The sequence below is a fragment of the Melanotaenia boesemani genome, chromosome 22 (assembly GCF_017639745.1).
Source record: "Melanotaenia boesemani isolate fMelBoe1 chromosome 22, fMelBoe1.pri, whole genome shotgun sequence".
Taxonomy (NCBI): domain Eukaryota; kingdom Metazoa; phylum Chordata; class Actinopteri; order Atheriniformes; family Melanotaeniidae; genus Melanotaenia; species Melanotaenia boesemani.
Window position 1 is genome coordinate 28,557,939 of NC_055703.1, and position 25,455 is coordinate 28,583,393.

General features: G+C 45.9%; 1 protein-coding gene across 3 annotated transcripts in view; it reads left to right on the plus strand.

Annotated features, from left to right (window-relative positions):
- The window catches only part of hivep2a (HIVEP zinc finger 2a), a 116,540-nt gene that overhangs the window by 58,751 nt on the left and 32,334 nt on the right, over positions 1 to 25,455 (plus strand). For all 3 annotated transcript variants that reach the window (XM_041975245.1, XM_041975242.1, XM_041975243.1), the window contains one exon: positions 4,685 to 4,748. The gene's annotated coding sequence lies outside the window, so the exon portion shown is untranslated. The remainder of the gene's footprint in view (positions 1 to 4,684; positions 4,749 to 25,455) is intronic.

Sequence of the window (25,455 nt, forward strand, 5' to 3'; positions counted from 1 at the left end):
TTGTCTAGGAGGTTTGGGTCAGTTTGTGTAGTTGGTTTGGGTTAGTTTGTCTAGTCGGTTTGGGTTAGTTTGTGCAGTCAGTTTGGGTTAGTTTGTCTTGTCTGTTTGAGTTAGTTTGTCTAGTTGGTTTGGGTTAGTTTGTACAGTCGATTTGGATTAGTTTGTGTAGTTGGTTTGGGTTAGTTTGTGTAGTCGGTCTGGTTTAGTTTGTGTAGTCGGTTTGTGTTAGTTTGTCTAGTCGGTTAGGGTTAGTTTGTGCAGTCGGTTTGGGTTAGTGTGTTTAGTCGGTTTGAGTTAGTTTGTCTAGTCGGTTTGGGTTAGTCTGTCTTGTCTGTTTGAGTTAGTTTGTCTAGTCTGTTTTGGTTAGTTTGTGTAGTCGGTTTGGGTTAGTTTGTCTAGGAGGTTTGGGTCAGTTTGTGTAGTTGGTTTGGGTTAGTTTGTCTAGTCGGTTTGGGTTAGTTTGTGCAGTCAGTTTGGGTTAGTTTGTCTTGTCTGTTTGAGTTAGTTTGTCTAGTTGGTTTGGGTTAGTTTGTACAGTCGATTTGGATTAGTTTGTGTAGTTGGTTTGGGTTAGTTTGTCTAGTCGGTTTGGATTAGTTTGTCTAGTCGGTTTGGGTTAGTTTGTCTAGTCGGTTTGGATTAGTTTGTGTAGTTGGTTTGGCTTAGTTTGTCTAGTCGGTTTGGGTTAATTTGTGTAGTCGTTTTCGGTCAATTTGTCTAGTCGGTTAGGGTTAGTTTGTGCAGTCGGTTTGGGTTAGTTTGTCTAGTCGGTTTGTCGTAGTTTCTCTAGGAGGTTAGGGTTAGTTTGTCTAGTCGGTTTGTGTTAGTTTGTCTAGGAGGTTAGGGTTAGTTTGTGTAGTCGGTTTGGGTTAGTTTGTGCAGTCGGTTTGATTTAGTTTGTCTAGGAGGTTAGGGTTAGTTTGTCTAGGAGGTTAGGGTTAGTTCGTCTAGTCTGTTTGAGTTAATTTGTCTAGGAGGTTTGGGTTAGTTTGTCTAGTCGGTTTGGGTTAGTTTGTCTAGTCGGTTTGTGTTAGTTTGTCTAGTCGGTTTGTGTTAGTTTGTCTAGTCGGTTTGGGTTAATTTGTGCAGTCGGTTTGGGTTAGTTTGTCTAGTCGGTTTGTGTTAGTTTGTCCAGGAGTTTAGGGTTAGTTTGTCTAGTCGGTTTGTGGTAGTTTGTCTAGGAGGTTAGGGTTAGTTTGTCTAGGAGGTTAGGGTTAGTTTGTGCAGTCGGTTTGGGTTAGTTTGTCTTGTCGGTTTGGGTTAGTTTGTCTAGGAGGTTAGGGTTAGTTTGTGTAGTCGGTTTGGGTTAGTTTGTCTAGTCGGTTTGGGTTAGTTTGTGTAGTCAGTTTGGGTTAGTTTGTGCAGTCGGTTTGGGTTAGTGTGTCTAGTCGGTTTGGGTTAGTTTGTGTAGTCGGTTTTGGTTAGTTTGTCTAGCCGGTTTTGGTTAGTTTATCTAGGAGGTTTTGGTTAGTTTGTGTAGTGGGTTTTGGTTAGTTTGTGTAGTGGGTTTTGGTTAGTTTGTGTAGTCGGTTTGGGTTAGTTTGTCTAGTCGGTTTGTGTTAGTTTGTGTAGTCAGTTTGGGTTAGTTTGTCTATTTGTTTTGAGTTAATTTGTGTAGTCGGTTTTGGTTGTCTAGTTGGTTCTGATTAGTTTGTCTAGTCGGTTAGGGTTAGTTTGTGCAGTCGGTTTGGGTTAGTTTGTGCAGTCGGTTTGGGTTAGTTTGTCTAGGAGGTTGTGGTTAGTTTGTGTAGTCGGTTTGGGTTAGTTTGTCTAGTCGGTTTGTGTTAGTTTCTCTAGTCGGTTTGTGTTAGTTTGTCTAGGAGGTTAGGGTTAGTTTGTCTAGTCGGTTTGTCTTAGTTTGTCTAGGAGGTTAGGGTTAGTTTGTGTAGTCGGTTTGTGTTAGTTTGTCTAGTCGGTTAGGGTTAGTTTGTGCAGTCGGTTTGGGTTAGTTTGTGCAGTCGGTTTGGGTTAGTTTGTCTAGTCGGTCTGGATTAGTTTGTGTAGTCGGTTTGGGTTAGTTTGTGTAGTCGGTTTGGGTTAGTTTGTCTAGTCGGTCTGGATTAGTTTGTGTAGTCGGTTTGGGTTAGTTTGTCTAGTCGGTTAGGGTTAGTTTGTTCAGTCGGTTTGGGTTAGTGTGTCTAGTCGGTTTGTGTTAGTTTGTCTAGGAGGTTAGGGTTAGTTTGTCTAGTCGGTTTGTGTTAGTTTGTCTAGGAGGTTAGGGTTAGTTTGTGTAGTCGGTTTGTGTTAGTTTGTGCAGTCGGTTTGATTTAGTTTGTCTAGTCGGTTTGTGTTAGTTTGTCTAGTCGGTTTGGGTTAGTGTGTCTAGTCGGTTTGGGTTAGTTTGTGTAGTCAGTTTGGGTTAGTTTGTGCAGTCGGTTTGGGTTAGTGTGTCTAGTCAGTTTGGGTTAGTTTGTGTAGTCGGTTTTGGTTAGTTTGTCTAGTCGGTTTTGGTTAGTTTATCTAGGAGGTTCTGGTTAGTTTGTGTAGTCGGTTTTGGTTAGTTTGTGTAGTTGTTTTGGGTTAGTTTGTCTAGTCGGTTTGTGTTAGTTTGTGTAGTCAGTTTGGGTTAGTTTGTCTATTTGTTTTGAGTTAATTTGTGTAGTCGGTTTTGGTTAGTTTGTCTAGTTGGTTCTGATTAGTTTGTGTAGTCGGTTTGGGTTAGTTTGTCTAGTCGGTTAGGGTTAGTTTGTGCAGTCGGTTTGGGTTAGTGTGTTTAGTCGGTTTGAGTTAGTTTGTCTAGTCGGTTTGGGTTAGGCTGTCTTGTCTGTTTGAGTTAGTTTGTCTAGTCTGTTTTGGTTAGTTTGTGTAGTCGGTTTGGGTTAGTTTGTCTAGGAGGTTTGGGTCAGTTTGTGTAGTTGGTTTGGGTTAGTTTGTCTAGTCGGTTTGGGTTAGTTTGTGCAGTCAGTTTGGGTTAGTTTGTCTTGTCTTTTTGAGTTAGTTTGTCTAGTTGGTTTGGGTTAGTTTGTGCAGTCGATTTGGATTAGTTTGTGTAGTTGGTTTGGGTTAGTTTGTCTAGTTTGTTTGGATTAGTTTGTCTAGTCGGTTTGGGTTAGTTTGTCTAGTCGGTTTGGATTAGTTTGTGTAGTCGGTTTGGGTTAGTTTGTGTAGTCGGTTTGGGTTAATTTGTGTAGTCGGTTTGGGTTAATTTGTCTAGTCGGTTAGGGTTAGTTTGTGCAGTCGGTTTGGGTTAGTTTGTCTAGTCGGTTTGTGTTAGTTTCTCTAGGAGGTTAGGGTTAGTTTGTCTAGTCGGTTTGTGTTAGTTTGTCTAGGAGGTTAGGGTTAGTTTGTGTAGTCGGTTTGGGTTAGTTTGTGCAGTCGGTTTGATTTAGTTTGTCTAGTCGGTTTGTGTTAGTTTGTGCAGTCGGTTTGGGTTAGTTTGTCTAGGAGGTTTGTGTTAGTTTGTCTAGGAGGTTAGGGTTAGTTCGTCTAGTCAGTTTTTGTTAGTTTGTCTAGTCGGTTAGGGTTAGTTTGTCTAGTCGGTTTGGGTTAGTTTGTGCAGTCGGTTTGGGTTAGTTTGTCTAGTCGGTTTGTGTTAGTTTGTCCAGGAGGTTAGGGTTAGTTTGTCTAGTCGGTTTGTGTTAGTTTGTCTAGTCGGTTTGTGTTAGTTTGTCTAGTCGGTTTGGGTTAATTTGTGCAGTCGGTTTGGGTTAGTTTGTCTAGTCGGTTTGTGTTAGTTTGTCCAGGAGGTTAGGGTTAGTTTGTCTAGTCGGTTTGTGTTAGTTTGTCTAGGAGGTTAGGGTTAGTTTGTGTAGTCGGTTTGGGTTAGTTTGTGCAGTCGGTTTGATTTAGTTTGTCTAGTCGGTTTGTGTTAGTTTGTCTAGTCGGTTTGGGTTAGTTTGTCTAGTCTGTTTGTGTTAGTTTGTCTAGTCGGTTTGTGTTAGTTTGTCTAGGAGGTTAGGGTTAGTTTGTGTAGTCGGTTTGGGTTAGTTTGTGCAGTCGGTTTGGGTTAGTTTGTCTAGTCTGTTTGTGTTAGTTTGTCTAGTCGGTTTGTGTTAGTTTGTCTAGGAGGTTAGGGTTAGTTTGTGTAGTCGGTTTGGGTTAGTTTGTGCAGTCTGTTTGGGTTAGTTTGTCTTGTCGGTTTGAGTTAGTTTGTCTAGTCGGTTTGTGTTAGTTTGTCTAGGAGGTTAGGGTTAGTTTGTGTAGTCGGTTTGGGTTAGTTTGTGCAGTCTGTTTGGGTTAGTTTGTCTTGTCGGTTTGAGTTAGTTTGTCTAGTCGGTTTGGGTTAGTTTGTCTAGTCGTTAGAACCTTTAGAACCGTTAGACCCATTAGACTCGTTGTTTAACCAGCAGCAGGATCAGCAGGGTTAAGAAAAGGATGCAGATGCAGCACAACGTGGTCCGTAAACACAGCAGGTCTGAGTATAGGCATGAGTACTGGGGTTCCCAGGCCCCAGTTCAGCCCCTTGTACATGCACTGGTTCTGCTCACATGACATACTACAAAATACATCATTAGTACTTCATGTATGTGGGTCTTCTTTACACCTTCAGTGACCACTTCCTGTTTATGTCCTGCTGCAGCAGCGACTGGACTTCCACACACATTTCTGTGCCCATAAACACATTTAACTTCTTCATGTACAACTTCCTGTTTGTGTTGCTTATTGTTTACTGGATTACAATGTGAAACCAAGCCCTGTATTCCTGAGTTTATCCTGACGGTGCGTTTCATGCGTTTTCCTGCAGGACGGCCTCATGAGGACACTTCCTGTCAGAACTCCTGTTAACCAGACCAGGTGCAGACTGGCAGGTAAGACCTCCCCGCCTCCGCCTCCTACAGAGGTTTTCCGGAACTTGGAATCTTTGGATGGTCTCTGCTGGATGTGATGTTTGACAGCATTTAAAAACAGATGAAGTTTGAAGTTGGATAAACCAGTGGGAGAGTTGCTCCATCCCAAACTTTGCTGTTAATCTGATTCTTGGATTGTTCTCGTATGATGTGTCAGACGTGTTGCATGTCAGAGTTTTTAAATACAGAAGGATGATAAGATAAGCTTTATTTGTCATTGCTCAACTACACGTGGTACAATGTACAGTAAGATATGTTTTTGTTCTGCTGGCAGTGAAGAAATAACCACTGGATAACAGAGATATGCCTGTAAGAGAGGAGATAGAATTTAAACCATGAAATCTAAAATCTATAAACAACAGTGGGGAATGGTTTGTGTGTGTGTGTGGTGGTGGTGGGGGGGGTGTTCTATGTTGAATCTGCAGGTTGTTGTGCAATCTGTGCAGGATTTCAGCTGTGATGCTGATGAATGACTGATGGAAAGAAGCTCTTCTTCCTCTCTTTTAGCCCTTAGGCAGGAGGCATGCCAGCCTGATGGTGGTGGCGAGCAGTTTACCATCCAGACAGCGATGCTTCTGCATAAAATGCTGTCAGTGGAGCAGGTGCACAAGTTCCCGAGCACCTTGAGTGGAAGCTTAAAGTCTCAGTCGTCTGAGGTGGTACAGATGATTTGTGGTCTTCAACATTACTGATGTGGTGAGACCAGGACAGGTCTTACCTGAGATGATCAGGAGCACCACTCAGCGAATCAATGCTCTCTATCAGTGCCGACAGGTGCTGGCCAGATCACCGACTACAAATAAACAGACATGTTGTTGGAAGAGGCGATCCAGAGCACGGCTACAAGCTCTAATGAAAATGGCACAAGCTCTAGTTGTGGTAAGGTTGTAGAGAGGTTGTGGCGAGGTTGTAGAGAAGTTGTAAAGAAGTTGTGGTGAGGTTGTGGTGATGTGATAAGGTTATGTGATGAGGTTGTGGTGAGGTTGTAGAGAGGTTGTGGAGAGGCTGTGGTGATGTGATGATGTTGTGGTGATGTTGTAGAGAAGTTGTAGAGACATTGTGTTTAGGTTGTAGAGAGGTTGTAGAGAAGTTGTGTTTAGGTTGTAGAGAGGTTGTGGTGAGGTTGTAGAGAAGTTGTAGAGAAGTTGTGTTTAGGTTGTAGAGAGGTTGTGGTGAGGTTGCAGAGAGGTTGTGGTGAGGTTGTAGAGAAGTTGTGGTGAGGTTGCAGAGAGGTTGTGGTGAGGTTGTAGAGAAGTTGTGGTGAGGTTGTAGAGAGGTTGTGGTGAGGTTGCCGAGAGGTTGTGGTAAGGTTGTAGAGAAGTTGTAGAGAAGTTGTGTTTAGATTGTAGAGAGGTTGTAGAGAGGTTGTAGAGAAGTTGTGTTTAGGTTGTAGAGAGGTTGTGGTGAGGTTGTAGAGAAGTTGTAGAGAAGTTGTGTTTAGGTTGTAGAGAGGTTGTGGTGAGGTTGCAGAGAGGTTGTGGTGAGGTTGTAGAGAAGTTGTGGTGAGGTTGTAGAGACGTTGTAGAAAAGTTGTGTTTAGGTTGTAGAGAGGTTGTGGTGAGGTTGCAGAGAGGTTGTGGTGAGGTTGTAGAGAAGTTGTGGTGAGGTTGTAGAGAGGTTGTGGTGAGGTTGTGGTGATGTTGTAGAGAGGTTGTGGTGAGGTTGTAGAGAAGTTGTAGAGAAGTTGTGTTTAGGTTGTAGAGAGGTTGTGGTGAGGTTGTAGAGAAGTTGTAGAGAAGTTGTGTTTAGGTTGTAGAGAGGTTGTGGTGAGGTTGTAGAGAAGTTGTAGAGAAGTTGTGTTTAGGTTGTAGAGAGGTTGTGGTGAGGTTGCAGAGAGGTTGTGGTGAGGTTGTAGAGAAGTTGTGGTGAGGTTGCAGAGAGGTTGTGGTGAGGTTGTAGAGAAGTTGTGGTGAGGTTGTAGAGAGGTTGTGGTGAGGTTGCCGAGAGGTTGTGGTGAGGTTGTAGAGAAGTTGTAGAGAAGTTGTGTTTAGGTTGTAGAGAGGTTGTGGTGAGGTTGCAGAGAGGTTGTGGTGAGGTTGTAGAGAAGTTGTGGTGAGGTTGTAGAGAGGTTGTGGTGAGGTTGTAGAGAGGCTGTGGTGATGTTGTAGAGAAGTTGTGATGATGTTGTGTTAATGTTGTAGAGAGGTTGTGGTGAGGTTGTGGTGATGTTTCGAAGAGGTTGTGGTGATGTTGCGAAGAGGTTGTATTAATGGTTTTGTAATAACACCCACTCTGAGATGACTGGCTGTCAGCAGCTTGCTGTGTGCCAGGGTTATGAAATAATTTGCATCTACACTCCCTTCATCACAGCTTTTTTTCGGCTCCATTCAAGCCGAGACTTGACTCTGGGAAGATAAAAATAGAAGCTGACCTCGTCTTCCTCCTCTATCCCTCTATCTCTCCCTTACCATCTCCTCCAGCATCTCCTCTCTGATGTTGTTGCAGCTGTTTTGAAGAGGCAGCGAGGTACTCGGGTCAGGGCACCTAGAATTTTCACCCCCCTTCTGGGAAATATGGATCTCATTAATGTGATACGTGCTGACAGTAATTTAAAGATACAGCAGTTCGATGATTTAAAGACTAAACTCAGGACCAGGATTCATTTTCTTAAGGTGACCTCAGAGTTCAGATAAAACAGCAGAGATCATCTTTGAAACTGTTGCCTCGACAACCTCCCGAGGTGATGTGCACACTGACATCATCATCAGCATCCATCCAGTTTTCTTCTGCAGCCAGGCATTGACCTAAATAGAAATGCATGTTTGCATGTGGGCCTAGGGAGGAAATGCACGCAAAGCAAACAGGTGGTGGACAGCTGGGATCATAACCTAGAACTGCCTGCAAGTATTGAAAATATGAAGTGATAAAAACAGCGGGTTGTTGTGGATTTGGAGCTGAGCTGTGTCTGCTAGCAATTACGATCTTAGCAAACATGACAGCAATGACAGCAGCCGCATTAAAACTTCGTTTTTGGCTGGATGGGATGTCCAAGCGGAGTTTACAAAGAGGAAGAAAGACAAGAAGTTCTTCCTGTTTCCTCTGAGGAAGGTTCACTAACAGATGAAACGTCGAAAGGGACAACAGATGCAAATTAGCCGCTAGCAGTGATGAGAGTAATGGTATTAAAATGAACGTTGTTTCTAACTGTGTTACTTTTTTCAGTAATGGCTAATCTAATCTGACTCTTTCCATCGTTACAGCGTCGTTACCGTTACCGAGGATAAAACCTTACTGACAGGGCGTTATTATTGCAAGATAAGATTAGTTTTTGTTTTGGGTGAGTGATACACTCAGTGTTTGAATAGACTAGTTTATTTATTTTGGAGTTTTCACTCTATTTAAAGCGGGCGATCAGCTGGATGACCCGCTCAGATCCGACGGCTTGTTCGATGAGAGCGCTCCTGTTAGCCACATGGGTGGAGCAAACAAATTAGTCGGTTTTCCAAGACACTTAGAAAATGTTATACGCTGACAACGTTGATGTTCGGCTCTTTATTTGTTCAGTAGATAACTTCACATTAACATGATTCCTCCCAACTAATTGTCCTTACATGTTCAGAAACCTCCGATGGACACTTTGCAGACTACAGGCTGAGAGAACGGACCTACTTCTCTCTGGATCACCGCCCACCTGACGTTAAAGGAGCGGACCTACTTCTCTCTGGGTCACCGCCCGCCTGACGTTAAAGGAGCGGACCCACTTCTCTGGGTCACCGCCCGCCTGACGGTAAAGGAGCGGACCCAATTCTCTGGGTCACCGCCCGCCTGACGGTAAAGGAGCGGACCCAATTCTCTGGGTCACCGCCCGCCTGACGGTAAAGGAGCGGACCCACTTCTCTGGGTCACCGCCCGCCTGACGGTAAAGGAGCGGACCCACTTCTCTGGGTCACCGCCCGCCTGACGGTAAAGGAGCGGACCCACTTCTCTGGGTCACCGCCCGCCTGACGGTAAAGGAGCGGACCCAATTCTCTGGGTCACCGCCCGCCTGACATTAAAGGAGCGGACCCACTTCTCTGGGTCACCGCCCGCCTGACGGTAAAGGAGCGGACCCACTTCTCTGGGTCACCGCCCGCCTGACGTTAAAGGAGCGGACCCACTTCTCTGGGTCACCGCCCGCCTGACGGTAAAGGAGCGGACCCCGTCAGTGTGTGCAGCCACACAGATGAGCAGGAGACTCAGCAACGGCGAGTCCAGAGAAAACAGGAAGAGTTTTAATCTGGAACCACAGACGTCAGTTTTCCCTCAGAGATAAAAGACGAGAGCGTTCTGAGAAACATTCCTCATGGCCAGAAACAAGGTTTTGTTTCATGGTGGCTGGAAGCAGGTAGAACCAGGTGAAGCTCCACCCGAGGAGGAGACTGAGACGACGTCCAGCAGCCAGGATTTTCCTGTTAGTAATTTATTCCACCAGGTTTCCATTTCATCCATCGGATCTAATGTTTTATCAGGAATAAATGAAGATGCAGATGGATGTGAACAGAGATGTTTTCCAAGTGATTAATGACTTTTTAATGCTGTACCTCTGTTACTAACACCAGTACTTTTTACTGTACCCAGTAAACACCGGCCGCTAGGCTAACTCCGTCAACATTCAGTCTTTTTTTACTTTTGTTCATTTATGTGTAACATGTCACTTTCAAATAAATGACATGGAAAGGTTCATTAATTAGATCAGAAATCCTTTTTACTCGTAACTGTGGCCTTTAAACGGATCTAAATCTTCATCATTATTCAGCGATGGTCGTGGGGGGGCTCTTTGCCCAGCAGCAGGGCAAACCGACTGCTTCTGATCATGTTTCATTTCGAAGTTGTGGGAATGGGCTTCCATACGGAGATGAATCCGATTCATCTCATGTCAGCTGGTTTCATCACGGTGGGTCCTCACAAGAATGGGAAAATACACAGGGAAGACTGTTTCTCAGTTTCCAGATTTCACTTCTTCTCTCCTCCGTCATCGCTGCTGCGTTGCCACGACGACGAAATCAACAGGAGTCTGTAAGTCGTATGTATGTTGGGCGTGTGTGTTGATGTGTTTCCCATCAGCGCTGGTCATCCTCACCCAGCCCCTTCCCAGAATCCACCACTGACTCATGACAAACCAGCGAGTCAGCTGTTCGACTTACAGAAACTCCCTTCTCATTCATCTGCATGATGTTCGGTCACACCTGCTGAGGCGTGTCCAACCTGCTGAGGCGTGTCCAACCTGCTGAGGCGTGTCCAACCGGCTCATGCATGTCCAACCTGCAGAACTGGACGGGGAAGTTTCTTTCCTGCTGTTTGTGAGAGTGGAAATAAGTCCAGCTTTAATTAAATTCCTGCCACATGTCAGAGGTTTGTGGAGAGGCTTCCTCGAGGTGATGGCTGACACAGGAAGACCATCACTGGCTGGATCTTCCAGGGCCAGAGACACATGTGGAAAATTCCTGATGATTCCCACTGATTCACGGTGTGGACGGTCCCCATGAAAGACAGTCAGTCCCACCGGCTGGAGGGTGAGAGAAGCCATGGCTGTTGGAGCTGAATGGTAGAAAGCATGAAGATGTGCAGTGAGCTCAGCATGTGCAGCACATTCTGATGATCATGGCTCTCGTTTTTAAAGTTTTCTGTATCAGGACAAAATAAAAACGCATCTGGTTCTTCAAACGAGGTCAATAAAACCTCAAACACTGCATATTATTTATTTAACAAAACGGAGCCAAAACTCAGAACATGATAAAAGCTCCTTCCTCTCCATCATCCAGCAGCTTCTAGAAGCTCCTCCAGCAGCAGGAAGTTCATCTCTCATGGCAGATGAGGTCTGGACTCTGACCGGACCACCTAGACCTCATCCCCCTCCAGCCTGTCTGGTTCCTGCAGTCAGGATGAGGTCTGGACTCTGACCGGACCACCTAGACCTCATCCCCCTCCAGCCTGTCTGGTTCCTGCAGTCAGGATGAGGTCTGGACTCTGACCGGAGCACCGAGACCTCATCCCCCTCCAGCCTGTCTGGTTCCTGCAGTCTGACTGACTCCAGCCCAGCGTTGGTTGCTGCAAGGCCTCAGACATGCACATTGACGTGGCTGCTGGAGGAGGATGATGCAGGTGTCAAGAAACAGCTTCTCATCGCCATGGAGACAGTTAGCCGTTCATGCTTCAGCACATCACAGTGTGTCATCTCGCCCCCGAACGCACACGCTCCCATGCAACAACACAAAGACTAAAAACACACCTTCACATCTGCATTCACACACCTCGTGTATGTTTACTGAACGTCCAACTTTGTGCACGTGCCTGATAGACGATTACATCTATTCATAGATTATACCTGATCAATCCTGCCGGTTCCACACATCATCACAAGTACCCACCTCCACCTCTACCTCCACCTCTGTCTCCACCTGTACCTCCACCTGTACCTCCATCTCTATCTCCACCTGTACCTCCACCTCCATCTCCACCTGTACATCCACCTGTACCTCCACCTCTATCTCCACCTATACCTCCACCTGTACCTCCACCTCCATCTCCACCTGTACATCCACCTGTACCTCCACCTCTATCTCCACCTATACCTCCACCTGTACTTCCACCTCTATCTCCACCTCTACTTCCACCTCTATCTCCACCTGTATCTCCATCTCTATCTCCACCTATACCTCCACCTCTACCTCCACCTCTGCTTCCACTTCTGTCTCCACCTCTACCTCCAACTGTACCTCCACCACTTTCTTCACATGCACCTCCACCTCTACCTCCATCTCTATCTCCACCTATACCTCCACCTCTATCTCCACCTGTACCTCTGCCTCCACCTCTATCTCCACCTGTACCTCTGCCTTCACCTCTATCTCCACCTGTACCTCTGCCTCCACCTCTAGCTCCACCTGTACCTTCACCTTTACCTCCACCTCTATCTCCAACTGTACCTCCACCTCTACCGCCACCTGTACCTCCACCTCTATCTCCACATATACCCCCACCTGTACCTTCACCTTTACCTCCACCTGTACCTCCACCTCTATCTTCACCTCTATCTCCACCTGTACCTCTGGCTCCACCTCTATCTCCACCTGTACCTCCAACTCTACCTCCACCTCTATGTCCACCCCCACCTCTACCTCCACCTGTACCTCCCATGTACACTAAACTCTAAGCTGTCGAAGAGCCAGCAGACAGCAGCATGTACACAAGATTTGATCAGATTTGAGACGATTTGTTGTTGCTCAAACTGAGCCTCAGGCTGTTGGTCTGAGTCCATCCATCCATCCATTCCTCCATCCATCCATTCACCCACCCACATCCTCCCATCCACCTTTCCACCCATCCATCCATCCCTCCATCCATCCATCCATCCATCCATCCATCCATCCATCCATCCATCCATCCACCCACCCACCTTTCCATTCACCCACCCTTCTGTCCATCTCTCCACCCATCCATCCACCCACCCACCCATCCATCCATCCATCCATCCACCCACCCACCTTTCCATTCACCCACCCTTCTATCCATCTCTCCATCCTTCCATCCAACCATCCATCCACCCCACCAACCCATCCATCCATCCACCCATCCATCCACCTTTCCATTCACCCTTCCATCCACCCACCCATCCATCCATCCACCCACCCACCCACCCCTCCATCCATCCATCCAGCCAGGCAGCCAGCCAGCCATCCATCCATTCCATCCATCCACCCACCCCTCCCTCCATCCCTCCCTCCCTCCGTCCGTCCGTCCGTCCGTCCGTCAGTCAGTCAGTCAGTCAGTCAGTCAGTCAGTCAGTCAGTCAGTCAGTCAGTCCGTCCGTCCTTCCTTCCTTCTGTCCTTCCATCCATCCTTCCCCCGTGTGTCCCAGCATGTGTTTTCTATCTGGTTCCACCCAGTCTCTCAGCTCTGACCTCATGACGACTTCTTCTTCTGTCAAATGTCTTTTCCTTCTCTTCTTTCTGCAGATGTGTGTCACTCCTTCTCTGAACTATCTGTCCTTTTCTGTCCCTCCACCGACTCCTCACCATGATCTACGTTCTTGGAACTCCACGCCTCCACCTCACATTCTCTGGTGCTGGTTTGTGTGTTTGACGCTGTGATGTCATCGCCCAGATGAATACCGTAAAGATGATGTCATCTCCCCTGTGCCTTGTTGCTGTTTTATATATTTAATTCAACATCAGCTGTAAAAGGAAGTGAGATCATCTCATTTATCTCCTTCAGTACCCACTTACTCACACACACACACACACACACACACACACACACACACACACACACACACACACACACACACACCTTCTCTCATTACACCCCCTCTCTTTTTTCCAGATTTTCCCGCTGGTTGCCAGAGAACATTTGAAACAAGTGTTCTGACTTCATCCTGCTGGCAGAGCGTTTCTGCCTCCCGACCAATCAGGACTCGGCTCTAATGACTTGTTTGCTCCGTTTCCAGCATCCTGCAGCTGGATGCGAGCGTGAGCATCTAACGCTGCTGAGGTCAGACCAGGAGGAGCTGGGTCCAGATCCTTGTCTGACCTCAGCAGAGTTCTCACCTACACAGCTGAACAAACAACAACAACCTCTATAAACAACTCTTTGTTTACTCTCTCAGCTTTTTGCTGATGACTCGTTGGCCACCGTGCATGTGATGAAGCGGATGTGCACAGTCTGTCTTAACAAACAACTGTCGTTATTTCAGCGTCTGGTGGAAAGTTCAGACATTTCTCAGGTAGGGCTGCAGCTAATAACTATTCTGATGGTTGGTTATAACAACATCTAGTCGACCAATCGGATGATGTATCTCATGATTATTAAATGGATCTTATTTCTCGTCCAGCTTTGAAATCTTGCATGAGGTTGTTTTGTAAGTTCGACGTTCCTCCTCTTTAAATGTTCGAGCGTTGCAGACGTACTTCCGTGGTACAGAAGGTCCGCTTTACAAACCTCAAGCAAACCTCGTGTATTTAATTTATTTTGTAAGTTTTACGTGAAATTATTTCAGACTTTTGATGTCCTCTGTTGCCATTTTGCTCCCTGGTCGGCCGCCTTGTTTTTCCTCTGGCGGACTTTATTGTGCACATGCAACTCTCAGCTGAGATAGGAAAAGAAGACGATGTCTCACTCTGTAGTTTTTTTTTTTTTGTTGTTGTTGTTTTTGCCGACAATAGTTGACGGGTAAATTAGTTGTTGACTATTTTTATTGTCGACTATTGTTGACAACCTCGACTAATCGTTGCAGCCCTAATCTCAGGTTTTAGTTCTTCTAATCTCCTGATTCTGAGTAGCTCCTGGATCTGAGAAGTTCCTGGATCTAAGAAGTTCCTGGATCTGAGTAGCTCCTGGATCAAGCAGTTCCTGGATCTGTGTAGCTCCTGGATCTGAGAAGTTCCTGGATCTGAGACATTCCTGGATCTGAGTAGCTCCTGGATCAAGCAGTTCCTGGATCTGAGTACATCTAAGCCATTTCTGGTTCTGACTGGTTTCTTATTGTGAGCAGTTCTCAGTGGTTCTTGGGTCTGATTAGTTCCTGGTTGTGAGTAATTCCGGTTCGGAACTTTGTACCTGTCATAGTTGTTTATCAAAAGTAAAGTAAAAAACAACTTCAACCTGATCAGGTCGTGTCAATCAAACGGTTGATGTTCTACAAGTATATTTCCTTCATTTTCATCCTGATACGAGTCGACATCCACCTTATTCTGAGGGAGGAGGCGTGTCCGGACCCTCTGGGCTTTCCACATCTTTACAACTACCTAGGTCGGAAGTTGGACATTACGAGGAGCACTTGAAGGCAGCATCAGTCTTCTCATGTCCTGCCTGTGTGTCTGCTGTCTACCTCAGTCCATCTTTCTTCCCATTCAGCTTCCTGGCCTATAAATATTTGAGCAGCCCCATTAGGCAGTGAGGTAATCGTAACACGCATGTCCACGCACACACTGACGGTGGCGGCCATGAAGGAATAGTAGCTCCTAATAGAACGTCAGACCCTGGAGCTAACGGGCTAATTAAGAGTGAAACAGGTTTAACGAGTTTAGACTGTTCATTAAGGCAGAAAGCTGATTAATTAACGCTCGTTAACGAGTCATGTGATTAATTCAAACTGCAGATGACAGAAACTTTAAATGGAGAAAACGGTGAGAAATGATGAGTACCATCGGATGTAGGACAAGAAGATGAAAGTTAGGAAGAGAGGACGGAAAACAGAAGATGGATGTAAAAGAGGGAGAGAAGCATCAGAGGGAGAAACTGAACATGAAAAGAGAATAAAGGAGAAGAAACGGGGCAAAGATGGATGGAGAAAACTAAAGCAGGAAATTCAGCTGGAAGACGGATGGAGAGCAGGAGGAGGAGGGCGTTGGGAGGAAAATGAGATTTTTAGATCCGAGGTCACAGACTTCACAACATTCAATAAGAGAGAAGCAGAAATAAAGCTTCTAATATTTAGGTTAGATAAAAATGATCCGTCCACAACATCTGGAGATGTTTAGATCTCATACCGAAGATCAGGTCTCATACCGAAGATCAGGTCTCATACCGAAGATCAGGTCTTATACCGAAGATCAGGTCTCATACCGAAGATCAGGACTCATACCGAAGATCAGGACTCATACCGAAGATCAGGTCTCATACCGAAGATCAGGTCTCATACCGAAGATCAGGACTCATACCGAAGATCAGGACTCAGACCGAAGATCAGGTCTCATACCGAAGATCAGGACTCATACCGAAGATCAGGACTCATACCGAAGATCAGGTCTCATACCAAAGATCAGGACTCATAACGAAGATCAGGACTCAGACCGAAGATCAGGTCTCATACCGAAGATCAGGTCTCATACCGAAGATCAGGACTCAGACCGAAGATCAGGTCTCATACCGACGAACAGGACTCAGACCGAAGATCAGGTCTCATACCGAAGATCAGGTCTCATACCGAAGATCAGGACTCATACCGAAGATCAGGACTCATACCGAAGATCAGGTCTCATACCGAAGATCAGGACTCAGACCGCAGATCAGGTGTCATACCGCAGATCAGGTCTCATACCGAAGATCAGGACTCATACCGAAGATCAGGACTCATACCGAAGATCAGGTCTCATACCGAAGATCAGGTCTCATACCGACGAACAGGACTCATAACGAAGATCAGGACTCATACCGAAGATCAGGTCTCATACCGACGAACAGGACTCATAACGAAGATCAGGACTCAGACCGAAGATCAGGTCTCATACCGAAGATCAGGTCTCATACCGAAGATCAGGACTCAGACCGAAGATCAGGTCTCATACCGAAGATCAGGACTCATACCGAAGATCAGGACTCAGACCGAAGATCAGGTCTCATACCGAAGATCAGGACTCATACCGAAGATCAGGACTCAGACCGAAGATCAGGTCTCATACCGAAGATCAGGACTCATACCGAAGATCAGGACTCAGACCGAAGATCAGGACTCAGACCGAAGATCAGGTCTCATACCGAAATTCAGGACTCATACCGAAGTTCAGGTCTCATACCGAAGATCAGGTCTCATACCGAAGATCAGGACTCAGACCGAAGATCAGGTCTCATACCGAAGATCAGGTCTCATACCGAAGATCAGGACTCATACCGAAGATCAGGACTCATACCGAAGATCAGGACTCATACCGAAGATCAGGACTCAGACCGAAGATCAGGTCTCATACCGAGGATCAGGTCTCATACTGAAGATCAGGTCTCATACCGAAGATCAGGACTCATACCGAAGATCAGGTCTCATACCGAAGATCAGGACTCAGACCGAAGATCAGGACTCATACCGACTTTCAGGTCTCATACCGAAGATCAGGTCTCATACCGAAGATCAGGACTCAGACCGAAGATCAGGTCTCATACCGAAGATCAGGTCTCATACCGAAGATCAGGACTCAGACCGAAGATCAGGTCTCATACCGAAGATCAGGTCTCATACCGAAGATCAGGACTCATACCGAAGATCAGGACTCATACCGAAGATCAGGACTCATACCGAAGATCAGGACTCAGACCGAAGATCAGGTCTCATACCGAGGATCAGGTCTCATACTGAAGATCAGGTCTCATACCGAAGATCAGGACTCATACCGAAGATCAGGTCTCATACCGAAGATCAGGACTCAGACCGAAGATCAGGACTCATACCGACTTTCAGGTCTCATACCGAAGATCAGGTCTCATACCGAAGATCAGGACTCAGACTGAAGATCAGGTTTCATACCAAAGATCAGGTCTCATACCGAAGATCAGGACTCAGACCGAAGATCAGGTCTCATACTGAAGATCAGGTCTCATACCGAAGATCAGGACTCAGACCGAAGATCAGGACTAGGACCGAAGATCAGGTCTCATACCGAAGATCAGGACTCATACCAAAGATCAGGACTCATACCGAAGATCAGGTCTCATACCGAAGATCAGGTCTCAGACCGAAGATCAGGTCTTAGACCGAAGATCAGGACTCAGACCGAAGATCAGGTCTCATACCGAAGATCAGGTCTCATACCGAAGATCAGGACTCAGACCGAAGATTAGGACTCAGACCAAAGATCAGGACTCAGACCGAAGATCAGGTCTCATACCGAAGATCAGGTCTCATACCGAAGATCAGGTCTCATACCGAAGATCAGGACTCAGACCAAAGATCAGGACTCAGACCGAAGATTAGGACTCAGACCAAAGATCAGGACTCAGACCGAAGATCAGGTCTCAGAGAGACAAACAGGTTTGTATCTGTGAGGCCTGGATGAGGAGAAAGGATTTAAACTGGCAGCAGGAAGTTAATCCAGATTCTTCAGCTGCGAGTGCACAGCGACATTCCTGCAATCTGGAGTCTTTTCAAATATTTCTGGGATGAAACTGAATCCAGTTGGAAGAATTTAATGAATAAATTAGTCAAATGAGGAGATCAATCAATGAGCCATCTGCGTTGAAGGTTCAGACGAGATGTTAGTCATCCTGGTGAGCACACACCTCCTACCTAGCTGCTGCTCAGCGGATGTGATTGGACAGATTAGCTGTGTGTGGGTGGACAGTCGCGCTGCTGCGTGTGCACATGCATGTGTGTGTGCATGTGAGTCATAGGTGTTGAGAACAGCAGTAAGATTCAACACCTCTATTTTATCCAGAATAAACTGCAGTGGCTTCACACGTAATGCAGAAAAAGATGCTGCAGACGGTTTTAGACCATGCCAGATGCTTTCAGCCCAAACTCCATCGATTTCTGACACAATCAACCAAACCAGTGCGGTTCAGAAACCAAACCAGTGCGGTTCAGGAACCAAACCAGTGCGGTTCAGGAACCAAACCAGTGCGGTTCAGGAACCAAACCAGTGCGGTTCATGAACCAAACCAGTGCGGTTCATGAACCAAACCAGTGCGATTCAGGAACCAAACCAGTGCGGTTCATGAACCAAACCAGTGCGATTCAGGAACCAAACCAGTGCGGTTCATGAACCAAACCAGTGCGGTTCATGAACCAAACCAGTGCGATTCAGGAACCAAACCAGTGCGGTTCATGAACCAAACCAGTGCGATTCAGGAACCAAACCAGTGCGGTTCATGAACCAAACCAGTGCGGTTCATGAACCAAACCAGTGCGATTCATGAACCAAACCAGTGCGATTCAGGAACTAAACCAGTGCGGTTCATGAACCAAACCAGTGCGGTTCATGAACCAAACCAGTGCGGTTCATGAACCAAACCAGTGTAGTTCATGAACCAAACCAGTGCGGTTCATGAACCAAACCAGTGGAGTTCATGAACCAAACCAGTGCGGTTCATGAACCAAACCAGTGCGGTTCATGAACCAAACCAGTGCGGTTCATGAACCAAACCAGTGCAGTTCATGAACCAAACCAGTGTAGTTCATGAACCAAACCAGTGTGGTTCAGGAACCAAACCAGTGCGGTTCATGAACCAAACCAGTGGAGTTCATGAACCAAACCAGTGCGGTTCATGAACCAAACCAGTGCGGTTCATGAACCAAACCAGTGCGGTTCATGAACCAAACCAGTGCAGTTCATGAACCAAACCAGTGTAGTTCATGAACCAAACCAGTGTAGTTCATGAACCAAACCAGTGTGGTTCAGGAACCAAACCAGTGCGGTTCATGAACCAAACCAGCATGGTTCAGGAACCAGTGTGGGAAAGAGTTTCCAAGAGTTTATTTCTTGTCTTGGTGAGAAAAAAATGAAAAATAATTTTTAAAAATTCTTATTTTTACTACCTGATGCCAGTATTTTTCCATACTGGGAACATACAGAGATATTCTTCTTTCTGAGGGTCTCTAACTGTTAGGGTAATTATGTGGCCTACATGGTCTTCTCTTATCAGCTCAGACAGGGAATCTGATGCAACGCAGTGAAAAATGGCTGCTGGGCTTTGGATGCTGAGAGAAAAACTTATTCAACGTTATAGTTTCAGCTTCAACCTGCCTGCAGGCTGTTCTTTAAATGAGGAGAGGAAAGAGGAGAGGAGGAGGAGCAGAGGAAATAAAGACTTAAATGAAAGGGAACAAAGATGGATAAACATGACTGGAAGATGGAAGGATGAAAATAGAATACAAACGTGGACTAAAAGAGGAGCTTACAAAGCTGGGGGAGGTGTGGATGGATGCTGATGAGAGAAGCTTACATAATTCATGTACACAGAAACATAAACTGGATCCCAGGAATAGTCCTGTAACCTGGATTTGACATTTTAAATAGCTTCTGTGGGCTGGAAGCTCCCACTCTGAGCACTCTTGAGTGTGGATTTATGACTTCTACAGCAGCTGTGAGATGAATGCACGAAGGTTGGCTACGACAACTCTGCTGAAGCCAGAGGTGTTCGGGTTGAATGGACACCCAGCCGGAGGAAAACTGAGGATATGTCCTCTTCCTGACACTGGTTGCTACAACCAACATTTCCAGAGACAAGAACTTGGTCAAAAAGACATAAAGAAGAAACCTGCCAGCTGGGTGGTATAAACCAGAACTCAGCCAAAATAAAACCTGGTTTCCTGCAGCAGATCTGGTGGACTTCAAACAGGCCGCCTCCATCTACGACCAGTGGACCACCAATGTCCTGGTTCCTCTGAACCAGTTTGTAGCAGCTTTTAATCTGCTGCGCGGTGGTGTGGTGGTTAGCACTGCAGCCTCACAGCAAGAAGGTCGCTGGTTCGAATCTCGGCTGGGGGGAGGTTAAAACCTTGGGGTTGGTAGCCTTTCTGTGTGGAGTTTGCATGTTCTCCCCGTGTATGCGTGGGTTCTCTCCGGGGTCTCCGGCTTCCTCCCACCGTCCAAAGACATGCATGTTAGGTTAATTGGACACTCTAAATTCTCCCTAGGAGTGAGTGTGTGTGTGTGCATGGTTGTTTGTCTCTATCTGTGTTGGCCCTGCGACAGACTGGTGACCTGTCCAGGGTGTACCTGCTTCTCACCTGTTAAAATGCTGGGATAGGCTCCAGCTCACCCGCGACCCGAAATGGAATAAGCGGTCTGTAACTGTTTTTAATCCCAGTATAAACCAGTCTGTAGCAGCTTTTAATTCCAGTATAAACCAGTCTGTAGCAGCTTTTAATCCCAGTATAAACCAGTCTGTAGCAGCTTTTAATCCCAGTATAAACCAGTCTGTAGCAGCTTTTAATCCCAGTATAAACCAGTCTGTAGCAGCTTTTAATACCAGTATAAACCAGTGTGTAGCAGCTTTTAATCCCAGTATAAACCAGTCTGTAACAGCTTTTAATCCCAGTATAAACCAGTCTGTAACAGCTTTTAATCCCAGTAGGAACCAGTCTGTAACAGCTTTTAATCCCAGTATAAACCAGTCTGTAGCAGCTTTTAATCCCAGTATAAACCAGTATGTAGCAGCTTTTAATTCCAGTATAAACCAGTCTGTAGCAGCTTTTAATCCCAGTATAAACCAGTCTGTAGCAGCTTTTAATCCCAGTATAAACCAGTCTGTAGCAGCTTTTAATCCCAGTATAAACCAGTCTGTAGCAGCTTTTAATCCCAGTATAAACCAGTCTGTAACAGCTTTTAATCCCAGTATAAACCAGTCTGTAGCAGCTTTTAATCCCAGTATAAACCAGTCTGCAGAGATGGTGTTTCCAGTATCAGGTTTCAGGCTATGAGGTAAAATGATGTAACATGAAAGGATCAGTAGATTTAGCAGCATGATGGACGTTACCGTCAATCTAAGCTCTCTGATTGGTGGAAAGTCTGACAGGAAGTGGCTTCATCATCATGTCCAGGTCTAAATAGAGGTCTCTTAGCAACATAGTAGTGATGGTGATGTTTTTATGGCGAAATGTGGTAAATAATGCTGTTATCATGGATCATTGTGGATTTACCAGATAGAGTCTCTGAATAAAACTACATTTAGTGGCTGGATTGTAAACCTCCTGGACGGATAGAAATGCTGGAAAACTTCTGTAGATCAGCCACAGCAGTGGTCCTGAAAGTCCAGACCCTGGACCTGGTCCCTGGATATTATTCACGGTGATCTAGTGATAACAAGTCTCTGTGTTCGCCAAGTTTTGCCGCCTCGCCCATAAAGCTGTCTGTGACATGCATGGTGGCAGCCTACCTGGCCTCTGTCTGGAACCAGCAGTGCTGCTCCCAGCCTATCACGACACAGGGGTTGGAGGTGTTAGAGCCAATCAGAAGCAGGGTAGGGCGGGCATTTGTAACAAAAGGAAACCAGAGGTCAAAAGCTTCAGATAAACGCATCAGTTTAAGTGAGAAAGGATGTGCCTGTTCATCAAGAAACGGAGTTTAAAGAGGAATAATAACACTTACATTTTAAGTTATTTGTTTAAATTTATGTTGTTTGTAGTATTGTCATAGTTTTGTATGTTTATATATGAAAGAAAACTCTGTGAAAAAGTTTGATCAATAAATGTCTTTTTGCTAATTGTTCTGGACCTCTGGCCCTCAGTGGAGAGGAGACATGGACCTTTAAAAAATAAGGCTGAGATCCACTGACCTGAAGGGCAGCTATCCATCACAGTTTACCCCGCAGACCTACACACTGCTGCTCCTGCTGGTAGGACAGAGACCTCGGGGAGAGCTGCTGGTGGTTTAAGGGTTAAACGAGTTCTGATGAAATCTCTGTAGGACAGGGACAATTCTGGATGGTTAGATGGATATGCAGCACATCCCCCACCCCCCTCCTCCGTCTGTCCACCGGGCTTCCTGCTGGATTTTGCAAACTGTTGTGGAAAATGTAATGAAGCTACACACACATGCAGGGCTAACTCAGTAATAGTTCCAAGGCTGGATCAGCAGCCCTGTGGAAAATATGACTGCTTCTCTTTCCACCAACAAGACGCCTGCTTCCCCTCCTCACCTCTTCACCCCTCCTCTCCATCGCCTCCGGCTCACTCTGCTCTCTCTGGTGAGTGGAGGTTGTGGTGGAGGAGCAGCGTCCTGGACCAGAAGCTGTACGTTGCTGCATGTTGCTGTTTATGTTGCTTCTAAGAAAACATGAAAAGTCCTTTCGTCGGTTAGAAGAGAAGTTTTACTACGTTTGGATTTAAAAACTCCCTGGATCTGAAATGTAGATCTGAATCTGGATCCAATTTGAATCTGGATCTGGATCTGAGATGTAGATCTGAATCTGGATCCAATTTGAATCTGGATCTGGATCTGGATCTGAGATGTAGATCTGAATCTGGATCCAATTTAAATCTGGATCTGGATCTGAGATGTAGATCTGAATCTGGATCCAATTTGAATCTGGATCTGGATCTGGATCTGAGATGTAGATCTGAATCTGGATCCAATTTGAATCTGGATCTGGATCTGGATCTGAGATGTAGATCTGAATCTGGATCCAATTTGAATCTGGATCTGGATCTGAGATGTAGATCTGAATCTGGATCCAATTTAAATCTGGATCTGGATCTGAGATGTAGATCTGAATCTGGATCCAATTTGAATCTGGATCTGGATCTGGATCTGAGATGTAGATCTGAATCTGGATCCAATTTGAATCTGGATCTGGATCTGGATCTGAGATGTAGATCTGAATCTGGATCCAATTTGAATCTGGATCTGGATCTGGATTTGGGATGTGGATCTGGATCTGGAGCTGGAGCTGGATTTGGGATGTGGATCTGGATCTGGATTTGGGATCTGGATTTGGGATCTGGATCTGGAACTGGATTTGGGATCTGGGATGTGGATCTGACCTGGATTTGGGATCTGGATCTGGTTCTGGATTTTGGAACTGGGATGTGGATCTGTCTGGATCTGGATCTGGATTTGGATTTGGGATCTGGGATGTGGATCTGTCTGGATCTGGTTCTGCTGTGGGGGGTTTTCGTCAGGTGGCTCCAGGTTCTAGAGCCTCAGCTGACCCTGAGAAACTTCTGGAACATCTGGAATTTGAAGGCAAACGTTCTGTTTTTCTGTCGCTCTGGACTCCAAGATTCAGCTCCTGGTCCAGGATGAGTTGTTTTTTTTTCTTCTTCTTTTCAGACTGCATCCAGTTTTACTTAATAGAGATAAAAAAAAACAAACATTAGTTTCCAACAACAACAACTCCCAGCAGAAGCAGCTGCTTAACGAAAATCGTGGAGGTAAAAAGGTTTTAATTCTTAACAACTTTGTGCTCATTGTCTTTGAATTCAGTTTAAACTGTTCAAATTTAATTAAAACCTCACAAAACTGTGAGGTCCATAAACCCAAACCTATGAAACCTAAAACGCTGCATGAGCTGCATCTCTTCTCGTCACCATGGCAACATCATCCGCCAGCATCATGATGCTTAGACATTGCGGCAGTAATTTAAGACAGAACCCATCTTCAGGCTTCTCCCTGAATCCCTTAGGTTTCACCATACAAGTAGAACCACCACCGACGTCCCGTCCTCGCCCAGTCTCCGAGGATCCTTATGTTCGGATGTCCAGATTGTCCCGTCCTCACCCGGTCTCTGAGGATCCGTATGTTCGGATGTCCAGCTTGTCCCGTCCTCGCCCGGTCTCTGAGGATCCTTATGTTCGGATGTCCAGCTTGTCCCGTCCTCGCCCAGTCTCCGAGGATCCTTATGTTCGGATGTCCAGATTGTCCCGTCCTCGCCCGGTCTCTGAGGATCCTTATGTTCGGATGTCCAGCTTGTCCCGTCCTCGCCCGGTCTCCGAGGATCCTTATGTTCGGATGTCCAGATTGTCCCGTCCTCGCCCGGTCTCCGAGGATCCGTATGTTCGGATGTCCAGATTTTCCCGACCTCGTTCAGAGAGTTGGCTGTGGTGACCGGTTATTCCTGTGTCGGAAGGATGCGGAATTCCAACCAGAATAGTTGGAATTCCAGAGAGTCTGTTTGTCTGCAGGAAAATGTCTGAAATCCTAAACCATCCGGAAGCTGCGAGTTCCGACTAATGGATGTTGAGAAAACAGACAAGAAAGATGCAGGGAATGACTGAAGTGAAGAAATCCAGTCTGGTTCCTGATGAATGCCGGACAGAAAAAGAACAAGATGGAAGGATATCAGGAAGGAATAAAACAGGAAGTTGGACAAATAAACGTTCACAAGACTGTAGCTGGAAAAATGACACGATGTGACCAAAGATGGAGCCAGAGAAGACAACGAGAAAAGGAAAGGACAAAGGAAGGTTTGAAATAGTCAAGGATGTAGAAAAGGAAACAAGGGGGGATGACAGAAAGAAGGAAACTAGGACACTGGAAAGGAATGACATGAGGTAATGGTGAGTTGTGAAACCAAACCCGGCCGGTGAGGAAGAGAGCAATGCCAGCTGGTGTCGGGTGCCCTGGCTCACCTGGTGCATACACCTGCTGGTATACAGTATGTATCTCACACATGGATGGATTAGACCCACACGGTGTGACACAAAGGCCGGTTCGTATTTCTGAAGTCTTCGTCTCCTTTGGTGGTCAGACGTTGGTAAATTATTTAAATGTTACTACTGGTTTCTATCCAGTGATTAACCACTTTGTCTAGAGAGAGAGAGCTGGAATCAGGCTGATCGAGGGCAGCAGCTGAGTCTTTGTCTTTCAGATCCAACTGAACCGAAACCACCATTAGCGCCCCCCCCCCCTTTGTTTTACCTGGAGGTAAACTGATGTTATTAGAGCTGGCTGCAGAGTGTTGGGAACTCATATCCTGGAATATTTCTTCTCCTCTTGGTGTTGTAGACAAGGGCTGCATGTAGAATCCTGGTCTCTACAGAAAGCTGAGAGTAAGTCAGAGTAAATTCACCTGTACACAGTAGAAAATGTAAATGTTTATCTCCAAGCCCAATGGATGGCCATAAACTCATGGTTGGGATTAGACTCAGATAGGCTCATTAAAATGCATCATTTCCTATCTTAGGAAGAAAACTGTTTTCAGATGAGCTAGTTGGGATTAAAAGTGGTCCAGATTGCTGGTTTCTGTGAAGCAGAACTATAGCTGGTGATAACAGCTTCGTCTGACTGCTCTTCAGCACAGTCAGTTACAGCAGCTGCTTCTGGATGCTCATAACAAGCCACATCCATTTAGTTGTCTGCCCCTCCTCATCATCCTCACTATGTTTTAACTTATAAACTCAAACTCAGCTCCTTCCACTTCTCTGGATCTTGTTGTTGTTGTTTCAATGTTGTCGTGGTAACCCTGGAACAGCACAAAGGGTGCAACAAAAGAACTAAACTGGTGACGTTTCCTACCACTGGAACTGTGCAGTTTCATTTCA